Genomic DNA, 12,572 nt, shown 5'->3' with positions numbered 1-12,572 from the left:
TGGGATGGGATATTGATGTCAGAAAGAAGGCAGTGAACAAGAGCAGGCATGGCTTTCCTAGGAAGAGGTCCACCAGGGTTTCAGTGAGTTGCAATGCATTTTCTACATTAAACAAAGGCGAACTGATCAGAAATTTTGAAGAACTAATTTTTTTGCTTATGTCCCAAATTGTGTCATAAATCTAGGGCTAAATCTCTTCAAGCTTACCTAGATTTTGTAGTCATGTGGGTATTGTTCTTTCCATGTTTTCATGGCAGGTGTGAAATGGATATTAAAGCTCTTTTGGGATCAGATCCATGCAAAATGTTAACCAAACAAAATTTCTGTGAAAGTTTGTTGTTTGACAAAAAAAATTACCCAGCTTGTGTGTAAAAATATTTTCCACAATAAGGTTGCCAAAGGCTAATGGCATTTTCTAGTTCCCAGAATGCTCTGTTTAGGTTTTGCTTCTAGACCTGTTTTGACAAAATGTACTTCACACAGTAATAAAGTCCATTAGAACTAGAGGTACAACACTACTGCATTAGTTGAAAGTATATGGTATCTGTTTTTTCTACACAATGAATCTTCTCAACATATGATGTTAAAGTCCTAATCAGGTTTTTTTCGGCCATTCTTTACCCTAGCATCTGCATTTGTTACAAACACGGTAGGATTTTCTTTCCCAGGAAAGGAGATTCCACTATTACCCCATTTATGCAAACAGTAAATGGATGTCTGAAAACAGTAAGATTAAAAAGTGTGTATTGTTCTTAATGTCAATAAAAAGAACACAGAACTGAAAATACCTGCTCCTTAGCATTGTAGAGAACAGCTCCCCTTGGCCTCGGTTGCAGTGCTGAGTACCCAGTTCCTCTCCTGTATCTGATGTCACATATTCAGAATACTAGCATTGCATCTTATGGCTACCAGTCTACTCTTAGATGCTGTCTTTCGCGGGCTCCTTGCCCTTTCCCTGCCATGTCATCACGTGTCCCAGGGAGACATGGTGTCTGGGAGCAGGCTGCATATCTTTTCTAACAGTAGATAAGAGAACAGAAAAAGTAATTAGTAATTTAGCCTCTTTCGTTGTATAATTAAGTTTTTCTGTGTGGGCACAGTCCATTCTTGCAGAGTAAAAATGGAGTTGCCTGAGAATTTATCTACCAGCTTTTTTGGTTATGTTCAAGTTCATAGGTTTGTTGAGGGTTGTTTTAAAATAAAATTTATGCTAGTCATATGGAAGTAGTTTTCTGGAAGAAAAATGAGAACTCTTGTCCTTATATAAAGGTGATATTTCTATACAGAATTTGAATCCCTCTTTCAAAGCCTCAAATTATGATGATAGAAAATTAAAATCGTTGAATAACTTTTTCAACATAAGCAAACCAATATATTTTTCCCTAATTTTGTCTTCAAATTTGGCTGAACCAGTTGTGCTGAGGTATTGCCAGATTATTAATTTTGATATGGAGCCAGAATTTATCTGACAAGTTAATGGAGGAAAGTACTGGTTGACTTTTAACACAAACAATACCATTTCCATGTTTGAGAAATGAGTCTAGGCATTTAAAAAAGAAAAAACGGTATCAGTTAAAGGAAAATAAATACATACTTCAGAAATGTCAAATCCTGAACTGCTGTGGATCAAGGGCTTTACCCTGTGAAATCCACAGTCAGACTGGAAGTACCTTCATGCTAGCGGAAATGTAATACTCTGGCTTCTGTTCTTCATTTCTTTTATCTCCTTCTCTCACTTCTCAGTCTATTCTTATCTGAAGTGCCTGGTGAATTGTGCTGGAGTGTCTCATCCACAGATGAAGTCAAGGAAAAGCACATAATCGCATCTCTTTGTCAGGATGTGCTGAGTTCATTGTACTCACTCTGCACTTCCAAGGAAAAGAGCAGAAAAATGAGCAAAGGCAGCTGAGTAATGAAAAAAGTGTTTGCTTTCAGTTCTATTATATGAAAAGTAAGCAGACAGGACAAAGAAAGCCTGAATATTTTCTGTTTACGTGAGGCACTACTGGTAAAACATAAGCCTTTAGATTACTTATCTGTGTCCCGTGGAGCACCTGATGACTGGGGAGACACGCACAGAAGATCAAAGTGCTGTGATTTTTGCATGTGTTATTTTCCTAGACAAAGTTCTTGTTTTCCTTTATAATTGCATTTGTTGGGTAACACAGTCATGAGTGTGCTGGCTCACCTGCAAATGCAATCACTGTCACTATCACAGTTATATAAAAAGCAAAGGGCTTTATTCACATCTATATCAAAGCTTCCTTAGCCTTCTTTGGTGTTTTGAAGTTGCAATAAATAGTCTTCAAGTCTCTTTACACTGCCAGAATGGGATAAAGAGACCTGACTGCGTATGAGAATCTGGCTGATAGTGTTGCCTCAAATGCTCACACCTGGGGACAAGCCACATTATGCAGAGCAAGAAAATATAATCTAAGGACAGTATTTTGTCTATATACTGATGATCTTTACATTAATTTTTGTATCTAAATGCCACCTTTTTCTCTCAAATCCTCAAAGAGTAAATTTTTGGTGTTTTGTTTTTTTTTTATCCTAAGCCATTGTAACAGAAAGAAATCTGTAGACTCGCTTGTGAAAAATCAGTCAGTTCAGAGGTCGTTCTCTGTTTTAAGTGGCAGCTTGGTTGAAGGGAAGGCATGCATGCATGAAAAACTTACAAAGGGGCAGATGAAGCTGGAAGCTATGCCCTTAAAAGTATGCTAGAAAAGATGCACATGTTCAAGGAGGTGCTCTGGGAACTGTGAGTATGTACTGCTTCATTTATTCCTGGAAATTAAAATGGAGAAGATGCTCTGAGCAGCTCAATATGGTTATGATTTGTGATATGCTGTAGGACTTAAAATCGCTTGTGACTGTGGCCTTAACTGCTAATGAGTAAATGCTTCCCTTGGTTACACCTGCACTGCTCCACTGACTTCATGGATATGTTATGGCAAACTGGGAGTGAAACTGGAATACAGCACTTGAGATTCACTGCTGTAACTGAAATGCTGATCACAACAGTAAGCATTTTTGGAAAAGAAATTGTAAGAAACAGACACCTATGTTTTATTTGTATTGCTGTTTTACAGCCTACTTTTCTTTCTCCTGTGAATAAACTATAAAAATATCAAACATAGGCTGGATCTTAAAAAAATAATTTGTGACCTAAACGTAATCAATTTTGTTCCTTTCTCAAAGATTCAAATGAGAGGGTGCAAGTACTGCCCTGCTATATGCATGCATTGTGTACACACATAGGAAGTGTGTGTACTCTGGACCACACTGAGATCATACTTTGGCGCAGAAGCTCACATTATGGGATTTGAAATATTTGAAGCTGAGGCTATGGCAGTTTCCTCCATTAACATGGCTTTATGAGTTATAGCTGTACAATGTCCTGTTTAATCTTCATTTCTTTCAAGAAGCCCTTGTTAAAATCCTTGCCAGCTGTGACAGTAAGAAGCACTTGTGAATGGCATCTTTTAAATAACACATTTCTGCTTGCATCACTTAATAGCAAGCTTTATGCCTGACATTCACTAGTTTTTCCATCTTCTATATATTTTCTGTGTATTTTATTTCGCTTAAGAGTCATTCCCCTCACCTGAGGTCAGAGACATATGCAAACCTTGTGCCTTAAACAACTGCAATGAATTCTCAAAGAATAAGCATTGCAGTAACTTAGCTATGTGACTGATGAGCTATCAGCTGTTTCAGAGGAATAATACTTACTCACTGAGGACTGCTAAATTAAGGCAGACATGTAAGAAGAATCTGTTTTAATTGCAGTGTTATAATAATTCACAAAATTACCTGTATACAATGGTTAGTACAGAGATGTGGGGACTGGACATCCTGAGATACTGGTAATAGTATTCCACATAAAGTACACAGCTGAATTTATCCCAGTTTAGAAATAGCTGAAGTTGTTTGATATCTACTCCTTGATCTCTGCAGTATAAGATGTTTTCCAGTGCTAAATATCCAGAAATCTTGATCATTGGTCATAACCATTGTGGTAGCAGTAAGGTTATTGTAACGAGTTAATAAGAAATAAGGTGGTAATGAGACTGTCATATTTAATTAGATATGAATTAGTATGGCAGATAAAAAGCTATTCCCGGCCCTGGAGGCAGGCATTCCAGAGCTGGACTGAAGCACAGCAGTACACAGGCGCTGCTGTTGCTCTTTGCTGTTCTGCTGATAAAAGAGGGACTTGGATTCCAATATCTTCAGTCTGGCACTTTTCACAAGAATGAACAAAACAAACTTGGCACAAAGGACGTGGCATATTGAATGGAGTTCAGTGTGTAATGCATTTTATGCAGTTGGTGTTGTGGTTGATAAGAGAGTTACTTGCTGAGTTAATGCACTGTGAACCTATCCTGGATTACTGCTAAGTTGATTTGATCTGCTATATCCCCTTATCAGATAATTCCCCACTGAATCAAGTATATTTTCTGTTGAATCCTAGCTTTAAGATAATGAATCAAAGTTGATTACTGTTAAATGTATCCTGGTTAGATCAAATGGTTTGATGGGCAGTGTAATTTTTTGATAGATGTATTACTTATAAAGTAAAACACTCCTGTTTGTGACACACTGGCTGTTTCCATCTGGGATGAGTGCCAAGGGGACTCATTTTCCCCAGGCAGCACAAAGCTGAGCTGCCTGAGGTTATGGACTCTCATCTACTCCGGGCATCACAACCACATTTACATTTTCTGTGCTGCTCTTTGGTTAATGCTGCAGGAACTGAACCTGTTTCTGAGAAAAATGTGTGTGGAAACAGGAGTTACTCTAGAACTGCATTGCTGAAACTTCTGTGCGCAAATTTTGGTAAAGAAGCAATGCTGCATTTCCTGACCCTAGACACTTAATAACATTTGCAGCTCTAGCCCAAGAAGTCTTAGCATATGAAAGTTTTAAACACAGGTGTGTCTGTGACGGGTAGATTGTTGCAACTGAAATGCCCAGAGGTTTATTTCAATATGGAGCTCTGCAGCAGTAGAAGCCTCAAGTGCAGGTGCAAGATGCAGTAAGCATCTTGTGCAAGGCAGACTACAAAGAGCTTTCGTGAGTGCTGAAAGCAGTAGCACTATCTCTAATACAGCTTCCTTTACAAGATCTTGTAAGCAAAGGGATTGTTCGAGTGCAGAAATCTTCCAAGGACGTAGTCAAAGGAAGGAATACAAAGGGAGTCAGTCAAGTACCATGACTGAGGCTATCAAGTTCTCTTGTACACAGAGTAATAATAACTACTGATTCCAAACTTTTAAAATCCTCTATGTTTTTAAAATAGTTATTAAAAAAATACAGGTAGCAGGCAGGTTTCTCAAAGCTGCTCTAACAAACTCAGTGCTCAGTTGTCATTAGCAAAGACCAGGCTTCCATCTGCAATCTGCTCTTTGCAAGATTTTTTTCACAGCTAGAGATTGAAAAAGAATTATGCAGAAAATAATACACTAGAAAGCTAAGAATCTTTAACCCTCACAACATTTTATAACACTTGACCAAGGATTATAGTGACTGATTGAAGATGGTAAATGCTAAGGCATTAGCACACTATAAACAAGATTTTGGGTATGACGAAGTTTTTATAATAATATTTGCTCAGTGACATGGTTAGGAAGGGTGAAAAGCCCTCTCCTCAGTGCTTGTATTTGACTTCTATTTCTGTCTCACTTCCCATATAAATAATATCCTGTTTGAAATTGATTGTCTGAAATTTAACTTCAGAGTTACTCTTACTGTTTGTCCCCACAGTAAGAATACTGTTTTGCTGTTGATCATGAAATAAGTTTGCCAAAGATGAATTACTAGATTGACATTGCCCTGATATGCTCAGATATTTTCTTTACAAAGTTCTTGTTGGGTAGAAGTTTATTACTTCTGAATTGAATTCATTTCACTTTATAGCTAGAAAATCTTGAATGCATGTTAATTGGGCTATATCAAATGAGCCATGGATTTCTGTGAATGTGTTAAAAATAGATTCAAGAAATAAATGCCTTACATCCCTCTCCCCCTGTCGTAATGCCTACAATTCCCTAATATTTTAGCATTGTTTCAGCAAAATTTTCCAAAAATTACTATAGATAACACTGGTGATAAAAGGCAGGTTCTTTCTGTACCTTCTTCCAAGTGCCTGGGTTGGTAGTTCATTTGAGCCTAAACAGTTTTAGCATGTGAAAAAGAACTAAGTTACCTTTCTGTATTCCCATCACTTATACACTTTCCTGATTAAAAATTAAATTTGTCTGATGATTAGTGCCTAGTTTAATTCAATTGCTTCTGGTATTTGGATTAAAATATTAAATTGATTTCACCTGGAAACCACAGCAGACATGAAGTTGAAATTAGCAAGAGCTCACAGAAGAGACAGGGACAGATGAGCTTCTTGTGAAGAAGAGGGATTATGAAGGAGAACTACTAGGACCAGTCTGCAAAATACAATGAAAATCTTGCTATGTGCCTTGTCATCTCACCGATGTGAAATATTTCATTTTCCTTCTCTAGGATGTTTGTTGTGACTGGAACGAGGACAAAAGCATGATCAGGTCTCTGGCTCCTAGCTAATAGCTTGAGGACACTTAAGATAAAGATGGAATAGATGGTGGAATCAAGAAGAACTTGGTCAATGATATTTTTAGGGTGTTTTTAAACCTGTATTTTTCTGGTTGCTTTAAGTCTGCCGAGGGTGTATCTACACACAACAAAGAGCTAGCTGAGCTCCCTTTAAACAAGGTGATTTTAGTAAAGGAAGTAGTATAACTTTTTTGTTGTGTCATTATATGACTTTTATAATGTATTGTGAAATGTAAGCAACTTCAAAGAGGTTGTTGCTAGAAAAGCCATGTTATTGTACAGTTCTTTTAATAGAAGTATTAATATACACATGCACATATCATAGAATCATATGAATCATAGAATCATTTTGGTTGGAAAAGACCTTCAAGATCATCGAGTCCAACCATCAACCATGCCCCCTAAACCATGCCCTGGAGTACCCTGTCCACTCGCTTTTTGAATACCTCCAGGGATGGTGACTCAACCACTTCCCTGGGAAGCACATTCCAATGTCTGACAACCCTCTCAGTAAAAAAATTTTTCCTAATATCTAACCTAAATCTCCCTTGCCTCAACTTGAGGCCATTTCCTCTTGTCCTATCTCCAGACACCTGACAGAAGAGACCAGCACCCACCTCACTACAACACCCTTTCAGGGAGTTGTAGAGAGCGATAAGGTCTCCCCTCAGCCTCCTCTTTTCTAGACTGAACAGCCCCAGATCCCTCAGCCGCTCCTCATAAGACTTGTGCTCCAGGCCCCTCACCAACTTGGTTGCTCTCCTCTGGACATGCTCTAGCAGCTCAATGTCTTTCCTGTAGTGAGGGGCCCAAAACTGAACACAGTACTCGAGGTGCGGCCTCACCAGTGCCGAGTACAGGGGAACAACCACCTCCCTGCTCCTGCTGGCCACACTGTTCCTGATACAGGCCAGGATGCGATTGGCCTTCTTGGCCACCTGGGCACACTGCTGGCTCATATTCAGCCGGCTGCCAACCAGCACGCCCAGGTCTTTCTCTGCCGGGCAGCTTTCCAGCCACTCTTCCCCAAGCCTGTAGCGCTGCATGGGGTATGTAGGGTTGTTTTATTTTTTACTTTGACAATGCCAGAGTCTTCAATGCAAAAGCAATCTTTTACAACTTCTTTCTATATACATATGTCTCTTCAAGTCTCCTTTTTCCTTTTCGAGCAATTTTCTTTTTTTGCCCATCTTTCTATTTGTCTTTAGGTAGCAGTTATGTTTCTGAACACCAGTGTTGGCCATGTTCTAGGAGCTTATCAACAGTTCCAATGTTAATTTGAAATAGATACTATGTAAGAAATTAATGAAGAATTTAACTTTGGACAGAAGTCAGTAATCACTATTTGGATTATGTATTAAATGGTAATTTAAAAAAAATTTAAAAAAATTGCAGAAAAATAGAAAATATGTGCTATCTATACTTTTTGTATCTCATAGTTTTAATATTAGTTCCATTATTTTCATGACATTCACCCTTCACTTTAATGTTGATAAGGTGACTGACAAGAGGGCCTCTAATCATCCAGACTGCTTTTTCACTGTCTACTGAGGAGAGTCCTCCTTACACTGGGTAAGCACTGTTTGGTTGATTGACTGGCTATGTGCATAATTATTCATTCACAAAATAGTGTATAGGTGGATCTCAACAGCAGAGTACTAGGTAATATTATTCAAACTCACTGATTAATGTATTATTATTTACTTATTTGAAGTATTAAATTATTATCTGCTTAAATACATCAATGAAAGTGGTGGAAGTATTATAAGTAGTGAAAATATTATACACAAACAGGTCCATTCCCTAGGTAAATTCTGCTTTCCCTTGCTGTGATGAGACCTTTGGATTTAACCAAAATTAAGATTTTGCCTGACAAATCCTATTTTTATTCTTCCATTTTTATAGTAAAATGGTGTTTTCCATTAATATAGAACACCACCACACCACAGAGGTATTCATTAGTTTCTTGGTATCATTATTGCTATTGAGCTATTGAAGAGTAAGAAAAAAAATATAAAGACTGTGGTGCATTTACCATGGCTGGTTGCCAGACTCCCACCCAGCCGCTTTCTCACTCCCCATCCTCAACACAACTGGGAGAGAAAATGAGGAAAAAGCTTGTGGGTCAAGATAAAGACAGGGAGATTACTTACCAATTCCCATGATGGGCAAAACTGGTTGGACTATAGGTGACCTTTAAAGGTCCCTTCCAACCAAAACTATTCTATGATCTTGGGGAAATTTCATGTAACTTTTTGCCAATGAAAATAGATTTGGATAGCGAGAAACAAAGACAAATTAAAACACCTTCCCCGCTATCTTTCTCCAAGGCTCAACTTCATTTCTTCATTCCAGATTCTTCTACATTCTCCCCCCTTCACCCTTGCCCCAAGCAGCACAGGGGCATGGGGAACAGGGGCTGTGGTCAGTCCGTAACACTTCATCTCTGCTGCTTCTTCTTCCTCCTCATGCCTTTCCCTGACTCTAGGGTGGGACCTTTCCACAGGCTGCAGTTCCTTCAGGATAAACCTGCTCCAACAGGCGCTATCCCCAGGCCGCAGCTCCTTTAGGGAATTTCCCCTGCTCTGGTGTGGCCTCTCTGTGGGCTGTGAGGGAATCTCTGCTTCAGCACCTGGAGCATGCCTTCCTCCTCCTTCTCCTGCTCTCACCTGGGTGTTCATACTGGTGTTTCCCACAAGTTTTTTTTCCTCACTCTGGCATTTTTGTCCTTTCTTCACCTCTGATGGGCTCACCCCTCTGATGGGCTCAGCTGTGCCCTGTGGTGGTGGTGGCACTGCTGCAGAAGTGGCTGGAACCGGCTGAGTCTGGCTTGGGACAGCCTCAACCTCTCCTCACAGCAGCACCTGCTGCCAGCACCTGGGGACAGGCATCCAAAACAAAAGCATAGCAATGACTTCTCAGTGTTAGCTCATAAAGTGTAGGGGCAGAGGATATAGCATCTGATAAACCTGGATATATCTGTGAGTAGCCTTCCAAGAGCTCCCTTGTGTTTTGAAACTGACCACCGGTGTAGCACACTGCAGTTCGGAGGTGCAATGCATTGCACAGCTTCATTTTGTCTGGATTTCTGGAAATTAAACTGGTTTACCACCTATTGAAGATTAGTTTTGTGGGATGTCCTCCTGCACCCATGGGTGTTTTCTGATCCCTTCCAGACAGGAGGGAAGCACACCTTGTCCCCTCAGAAGATAACTGTAAGGCTAGTCAGCTTCTTAAAACAGCTTGTGGTGTAACAGAAATTGTAGCATTTCCCTGTGGAATAGGAGCTTCCCTTGTTTGGAGGAGAAGCCTTTGAAGTGTTGGAGGGCAGGGGAAGCACGCAACACCGGTGCTCAGGTTCTTAAGTACCAGCAGTGATGTTTTAAGGTTAATTGGGACCCACTTTCTAGGAAGAATAACTTATAAATAATGGATGCATACCCTATCAGTCTGAGGAGAGGGTGTAGTATACATGAAAAAACCTCTAACTCGGCATATAAGATACTCTTTTTATCCTGAGTTTCTTGTTTCAATTCACATGTTCTCAGGAGAGTACAGGGTAAGGAAAAGGATTGCTCTAAGCCTTTAGCAAAGCATAATTTAGTGTATAACTGGTTAATTGTCCTTATCTTTTACAGGATATTAGAAATTGGCTTTTGAGACAGTATTGTTAGGAATATCAGTGTTTACTTAATATTGAAAAGGAGATCAAAAAGTTCCTTCAGGTTAAATTTTAGCTTTTTTTTTAGGAACAATAAAATAATGCAAAGAGGATTCCTTTGCTTAAGTTTTATACCATTTTAGCATGTGATGGCCCTCCTTGGATGTTAATCATCCATGTCTTTAATGCAATTAGTCACAGTGGTCGTTTGTTAGAAGAGGTAGCGTGGGCAATTTTGGTAGAGTGCATAATTCCACCTTTTTCTAAGGAAAATATAGAGCAAACATTTCAATATGACCAAAAATCACAAACTGACAAATTTCAGGAGGGTAAAGTGTGTGTTGATCAGTTTTGTAATGCTTAGGAAGAAAGAGCAGAAATATAGCTGTTATTTAAATTTATGATGGAGCAATGCTCTATTTAGAAACATTGTTTTTTGTGGCAACATGGTCAAAGGAATATGTGAGGGATTCTGTGGAATAAGAAGTGAAAGCACTGAGAAGAAGAACCACTGTACTCTGTTTTTCATGCAGTCATTGCATCTAGTATTTCACCTTCTTTGGCATTTTTGCTGATGGTGACAGGATGGAATGGTTATTTATACAAGGTAGACTACTGATTAGCACTGTGGAAAAGAGTGTTATGTTTTGTCAGGGTATTAATGCAGCTCAAGGTCTCTTGTCACAAATGTTTATGATGATGAGACAAATACAGAGCAATTGCCACTTATTGGGTAATAATTTGGCAACATTTAGAAAGTGGTAAACAGAAGTGACTGGAGTAATATATGAGTTGGGGCATCATCCCCCAAACCTATCAACACTAATTACAGATTTGGTGCACCAGATGATCATTCAGCAAACATTTGCAACTCTTATGCTTTCTTGTTTATTTGTTTCCATGAGATGCCATCCTCAGCATGGGACCATAGCTCTTCCCTGCCAGTCTCCCATACTGTGCATTCACCGCTTCCTTTTGCACATGGATTTGTTTTGGAAAGACAAAATATTTGAGAATTTACTGGGCTTGTAGAAAGCCAGTTGCACTTCATCAGCTAATTTGCAAGGATGAAAGTGGTTTTGTTAATAATTGATGTACGTGTTCGTGTTTCTAATAAGGGCAATCAGGAATGTTTTTAATAGTGAATTGTACACAGGGCACTTGAGATCTGTTCTCAGCTCTGTCAGACTTTCTGTGTCAGTATTGGTTAGTCTGTTCATGGTTACATCTCCCACTTTTAAAGAGGAAGAACATTACTGTGTGAGGGTAGTGAATGTACTTGTGACTGAAGCCAGATACCTCATTAATAAGGTGCATATAAATACCTAGAATAGATGTGACATTTTCAGACCATACTGGTCAGGGTTCTGTAGTGGAACTTCTACTCTGGGAGTTCTCTGCACTGGATTAGAGCCATCGCCCTGAATGTGCTCCTGAAGGCAGAAGGACAGCAGTGGTAGAGAGGTCCACAGCCAAGGTTGTGGCCAAAGACTACTTCAGAATGATCACCTCTTGTGGTTTTTTTAAAGTGAATATAGGAGTTTTGAAAGCTGGGATGAGTGTTTAAGTATCCTCCAAGAAGGAGTGGCCTGAAGGAAAGCAAAGAGGGTGAAAGCTGTTTGGTTTTAAAGAAAGAAGTAAGAATGTGAAGAGAGAGGAGAAAGTACAGCATTCAGAGGAACACAGGAGTCTCTTAGGGCCCCTTTAAGCAGAAGCTGAGAAGTTTTCTTTTGATACACCTTGATGATTTTGTTTTATTTGCGTTGTAATTCACAGTCATCCCACACATATCCTGGTGTTGCTGTGTTAATTGAAGTTCTAGCCATCCGGCAGATTAGCCCTGTGTACTCTTTGGAAATTGCATGTCATGTCATTAAACTGGAGTAAATGCTGGACAGTTTGTTGCAGAAAGTTAATAATTTTGGCCTTCTCCAGATCCTTGGGGAGCCATGAGGCAAATTATACTCCTTTATCTGTTTTTCATACTGTAGTCTGTGTTTTATTTTTCTGGTGCCGGTGAGTGTGCATTTAATTCTCATGGTATTACCTTTTTGGTTCTGATACTCTGTGACCATCACAAATATGCAGCATCAAAATCCGTCAAGAACCAAAGCTGCTAGATTCAGCTACAGCTCCATATTGTATTAGCAGAAACTTGCTATTAACATTTCATGAGCAGAGATTATGCAATTAAATATTTCATATTATCAATTGCAGCTGATTAGCAAGCTCATGAATAGTGTGGAAAAATGTGATAGGTTTAACAATCTTCAGTATTGTATGTGATACTGGAAGGGCAAACCTATTACTTTAGTAAGTC

This window comes from Harpia harpyja, chromosome 12 (genome assembly GCF_026419915.1).
Source record: "Harpia harpyja isolate bHarHar1 chromosome 12, bHarHar1 primary haplotype, whole genome shotgun sequence".
NCBI lineage: Eukaryota > Metazoa > Chordata > Aves > Accipitriformes > Accipitridae > Harpia > Harpia harpyja.
The sequence above is the reverse complement of the archived record's forward strand: the minus strand, read 5'-3'. Positions refer to the sequence as shown.